Source organism: Rhinolophus ferrumequinum, chromosome 20 (genome assembly GCF_004115265.2).
Source record: "Rhinolophus ferrumequinum isolate MPI-CBG mRhiFer1 chromosome 20, mRhiFer1_v1.p, whole genome shotgun sequence".
NCBI classification, from domain to species: Eukaryota; Metazoa; Chordata; class Mammalia; order Chiroptera; family Rhinolophidae; genus Rhinolophus; species Rhinolophus ferrumequinum.
Window position 1 is genome coordinate 32412131 of NC_046303.1, and position 6000 is coordinate 32418130.

Sequence of the window (6000 nt, forward strand, 5' to 3'; positions counted from 1 at the left end):
CAGAATTCTTTCTACAATAACAGACAGGTGTTGTGTCTATCATCTTTTAGAATAGTTATAATGCCCTGAGCAAATATCCAAACAAAACATTTGTTTATTTTCCTAATCACTTCAATTAGAAGAAAAACTATTTTAAAAATTTTCAACATCTTTGCTAATTATAAAAGTTTAACTTAGTCATTTTGAAAGATAGGATGGGTGTAATAAAGAACTAGTCATTTTGCAGGAGTAGGTCAAGTACAACAAAGTGTCTACTGAATTCCAGAGAAGCTGCTGGAACTCTGGATCAATCACAAGATGGACCCGATCTTCAGATTTTACCTTCATTTCCTAGTAACCCTTGAACAAGAATAACTTAAGGGAATAACATTGTAGCCAGGTCCAGGAGCATTCTGGGACATCGCCAATATTAATTCCTTATCTGAATGACAACTAGGAGAGAACAAATGCAACTTTATTGGAGTTTTTGAGAGGTAGAAAGCAGAGCAAACTTGTCCTTCCTTTCCTTTTGGTCTCTGATTTCATCCGCAAAACTGTTACACTTTGAATTTTCAAATTTTGTTTATAAACTATTTCTTATTTGCTCATGGAGATGGCACTTGAAATGATAATGTCCTCCGTGGAGAAGCCTCTCATGCTGGGTACCAGGGGAAGGACAGAAAAGCAAGTTCTCAGCTGCCGAAGGGAAGGAAACCTTCCCCTTTAATTCAGTTACCAAAGCCCTCGCAGCATGTTAAGGCAATTGGCCTAATCTAAAGCGGACAATCTATTTTTCTTTATCTCCTGACTGTTTCCCAGTACTATTAGGTTCTTACACCAAGGTTTTCTGAGAAATAAAGCCATTATATTAATGTTGTGAATTACTGCTGTCAGGCTGATCAATAAAAACACTGTTATCCTTACTAATTAATTGCTAGCAATCACCTAACTAACTTGAAGAAACTATTAGTTGCACAAAAGTGAATGAGGAAATGCTCTCAATGATGTTTATAATATGTTATTTGAAAAACAAAAGGCTTCAATTCCTCTATAAAATGGAATCTTTCAGTACTAAGTGAAAAACTCTTCTTGGTTTTTGATGTACCGGTCCGTTTTTATTGCAGTTGTCATTCAAGGTTGCTGTCGGTAAATGAAGTGGCAATGTTCACTACAGATGTGCTATTTGTGAAGAAGTTACCTGAATAATTTTGGTCCGACAGTCAGACAAAGGCAACCCCTTCTCAGGCCCTGTTGTGATTACCTAGTCACCTGGGTCTTCCTGATTCAGGGATTTCTAGTTTAACAATAGCTGAATGGGCTTCTATGCTTGGGATCTTGGGGAAACAAAGGAACCATTTAAATATTTCTTTTAAAATATTTGGTGAATTGCATTTAGATTATTGGAAATTAAATTCTGTTCTATGTGCAGCTTTAAAATGTCATGAGCTTTTACTCAGGGAGAGGCATTACTTGGGGCAGCAAACTTGGTTTCCTGACTGAAACCGTCAGTAAAGCTACTCATGTTGGGAGCGTACGTTTTTGGGACTGTAGGCTATCTGAAATCCACATGGTATCTCTAACATTGCAATTTTTTTTCTTAATTTAAAAAATCGTATGAGGAGTGAGTTAAAAATACTAATTCCCAGGCTTACCCACTAAAGAGTATAATTCAGTAAGTCAGGTGTTGGGCACAAGAATCTGCCTTTGACTGTGGTCGATGCTCGGAGAATCATGACTATGAATGTGAATCCAGAACCCAACTCTTTCTAGACATAGAGTTATCTGAACCTTATCAAATCTTACACTCCAAGTTCTGAACTCCTTTGAACACTAGGCTTCAGGAGACTGAGGATAACATGGGGATCGGCAGCTCCTTCAGGAGTTTTGGGAGTCAGGTAGGGATGGGAACAGTAACCATTTAAACATGGAGAACTCCTAAATTAGTGTTAAGCTGGTGACTGCTTGAACAGCGGGCCTCTGGCATTGATGGAATTAACATTCGTAGGTTTAGCAGTGTGCAAATGATTTCATGGGTACCTCAAATATTCATTGGAAACTTTGAAGACAGGAAATTGAACCCATGTTCTGGAAAGGTGGTGGAGGTAAGCAAAGCCCTCTAACCAATATCTACATCTCAACAGCTTTTTTGCTGCTCTATATTCTCACAAACTAAGTGTTCTAAAGTGATTTACAATTTTTGTTTTTCAGTATCTACAATAGGGCAAGTAACCTGTTTTCATTTTATTTTGTTTTCACATAGTGGTTGTGAAATGCAAGCCAATTCTGTGTGCAATGATGCGGTACAATAATCTAGGTCCAGGATCTGGTCCTTGTGAATTGTCAGTATTCTTCTACTGTATTTACTCTTTGTTTTTACATCATTGTAATGGAGGAGCACAAAAGTCACAAAGTGGCTGCTGAGTTTTAATCCTCCAGAAATGGAATTGGGATGAAAACATAATATTCAATCAGGGAAATGATGGATTTCTCAAATGCCTTTTAACTATGCTCTGTACGATGACAGTGATATTATTAACTGTCAGTGGAAGAAAAGCAAAGCTTGAATCATTTTATTTTCTTTTTTCTCCACAAATTAAAACCAAAGTATCCTGCTGGTGCTTTCCTCAAATTAAAAATTATGAGACTTTGAGTAGGCATTAGGGAGTGGACAGAAGAGAGTCAATCTGGCAAGTAAATTGCCAATGATGAATGATACCTCCTGCCTTTTTCTTTCTTATACCGTGGAAAGTGTTGTTGCCTAGTCTGCTTTTCCCTGGGTATTCATTTAAGAAATATTTTTGATTGCCTACTATGGGCAAGACATTGAATGAGCTACCAAATCTAACTATTTCTCTTTCCTCAAGGAGTTTACAGTAGGAGAAGACGGCACTGATATAATTTATTATAATCCAGGGCATATGGCAGAGGTGGGATTAAAAATGTACAACAACCAGGAAGACATAGCCAAGAGTCAATCAGAATGGACGTCACCCCAATCATACAGATGCCAGCAGTCAACAGGGGTTCCATCTGTATGAGTGTATGTCAGCGGAATGCTCGTGCCAGCAGGCGGGGTAAAGGCCAAAGGAGAGGGATAGTGAATTCAGAAAAGACAACTCTTTTCTGAGTCGGGGAGAAATATCTGGGGCATTGAGGAATGGGTGGGATTTGAATAAAAATGCAGAAAATAGGTTGGAGTAAAAAGAAAAAAATGGCGTGCATTCAGAAGAGTTCAAGGATTGTTCCCAGGCCAGCTGAGTGTTTCAGGTGTTTTCTGAGTCAAGGAACATTGCAGATAGGCTTGGGATAGATAAGAGAGCTGGGTCAAGGACTGGGAGAAACCCGGGAGGCTGAAGACCAAAGCCAGCCCTTGGAGGAAAGAAGAGGAGTTGTTTGGAAGAGTGTCAAGCAGGCCAGTTGTCATCTTGTCTTGTCCCTGTAGGCTTTTGGGTGACTGGGGACAGAGAAAACCTGGAAAGAAGATCGAACTGTGTAGGGTTTCTGACCCTCTAGGTATGACTACACAAAAAAAAAAAAAAATAAAAATAAAAAAAAAATCACTGAACTGAAAAGAGAACAAAGTCAGAAATGAGGCAGGCTGGGAGCTCAGATCAGAGATCTGACAATTACAGCGATAAAGAAAATCACATTTCTGCATGCTCAAATTTGTGATGTTGAAATTCATACCTATGATGCATTTAAAACAGATAGCTCTTATTAGAAGGTGGTGATGTTTCGTAGCTGTTGACCTTGTTAAGATCTTCAAGATGTCTAAATCAAATCTTCCATTTGCCAGTTCAACACTTTTCGCTATCTGTTTCCACTGAAGATAGAAAACAGATCCTTGTTCCATCCTCTGTGTGTTTATTTTTATTGTTCAGGGCCACTCTTCTGTTCTTCATCCAGCTGCCTATTTATCAAAACATACTCCATTTCTGCTTGTCTACACTGGATGATCTTCAAACTTAACTACAGAAGTATTAAAAGCATGTATTAAAAGCTTGGCTCAAAGCATGCCAAGGTAATATTGAAAAAAAAAATGAGGATGGCATTTTAGAGAATATATACTGTACTCACTCAAGTATAATGAAAAAAGAAAGACTACAAATTGCAAGAGGTAGCTGACTCTCATTTGGCCTTTAGACCTGAATCAGTCCTGACCCATCTAACATTTATTATGTTTTTCATATGATTGTTTACAGCCTCTATGATGTATGACTTCCTTTACGCCTTTTAGTCTGAATTGGTACTTACTTGAAACACCAAGCTAAATGTTCGCTTGCTGTATGAATGTGTCACTGTGCATTCTAGGCTTCTGAGTCCTTGGTAATTAGTTCTTCTGTGGCAGAAGTCTTGCAATTTGGGGAAATTGTGTGAAAATGCAACACAAGTATCGTGTTGAGGATGATTTTATTTTTAGTTTCTTCCAACAGATCATGAAGCAATCCAACCACTCTCACATGATTGCTGGTTGGTAATTTCCAAGTAAAAATGAGGGGAGGTAGTTTTCCTTTTGTTTGGGGACAGGGAGCATTTGATCTCTTGGTACCTTGCCATTAGCTTACTTTTTGACACAAACGTCTTCCTTTTTTTTTGTTTTCATGATCAAATGCATTTATTTAGCTAATGAAGTCAGTCACTATCTCTGAGTAAAGCATTCTACACTAAAATTCAAATGCAGCCAGGTATGAGTGATAGTCCCCTCCCAAGTCATCACGTAATTCACATTCAGCATGCAGGATATCCAGATAAAAGGCAGAAAATGCCAGCTTTTGAATAAACTCAACTTACACTGTGTCATTACAGACATTTAACAGAAGTCCTTCCTCCCTTATCCTTTCTTAAGAAGGGGCAGAGCGTGTATGCTCAATCTCGGAGGCCACTGCCAGCGTGTGGTGTAGATGGAGCAAACCATGGGAGTGAATTCTCTTTCACTCTCCTATACTCTAAGGAACCCAGGAATACACACATGTGCCCTCAGAAACACTTTGAATGCAAGGGAAAGGATGTGTAGGATTGACTTTCATTCCTTTGTGAGCACCTCAGGGATCTTACTGCAGTTTTGAAGCTCAGGGTACTTACTATCTCTTGAAATCAAGCCAGATGATTGCGCCATTTATCACTTAAGTAAGAAAAGTCAACACTCTGTGTTTTGGGTCTGTCAGATTTTGCGGCTCGTTTTTTCTACTTTGAGGGTTAAAGCGTTGCTTCCTGCACATGAAAATATACTCTGATCCCTGCTAATCAGAAACTCTGCAGGTGATTACACAGATGAACGTAATATTAGCTGATATTGGAGGTACTTTGTTTAAAACAACAGCAAACAAACAAACAAACAAACAAAAAACCCTGGGGGAGAGATAAGAAAACAGGAGGTAGCCAGAATTGAATAGGTTAGGGTCACCGCCTTCATAGCTTTTATTTCTTTCTTTAAATCCCCCTCTTAATTTCTGGAGGGAGCTCTTCATTTCACTATCTATTGTTTAAAAACACCACAGTGCATAATGCTCAGGAAGTGCTCTGTGAGCAGTGAGTTAGGATGTGCGTGCATCCATCCTGAGGCTTGGCATATAAATTAGAATAAATACACTTTTGAAAAAGTGCTTGACTATGCTTTGCAAAAACAGCTTTTGTCGCCTTTTCAATTTTCTTTATTTCTTTGAGGATGTAAACCTTACTTTTAATTTGGCCATTTCCTTTTAAGTAAATCCTCTATCTCTGGGTAGCGTATGTACCTGAAATATTCCTGGATAATTTCCAAAATAGGCCTGAATGTGTATCTAAATTTTCCATTCTTAAAGATTGCCTGGATCAATTCAAACATATATTTTAACAAATAAGGGAATGATTATAAATTATTGAATGACCACTTTCAACAATATTTAACTTATTTATTCAATATAGTTTCTATAACTCTAACATGTATAATTTATTTTGTTTCATAAAAGCAAACAATCACTTAAGAGAATTTGGAAAAGCAAGAAATAAGAAATTATTTAGCATGTAGTTTCACACTCAAGG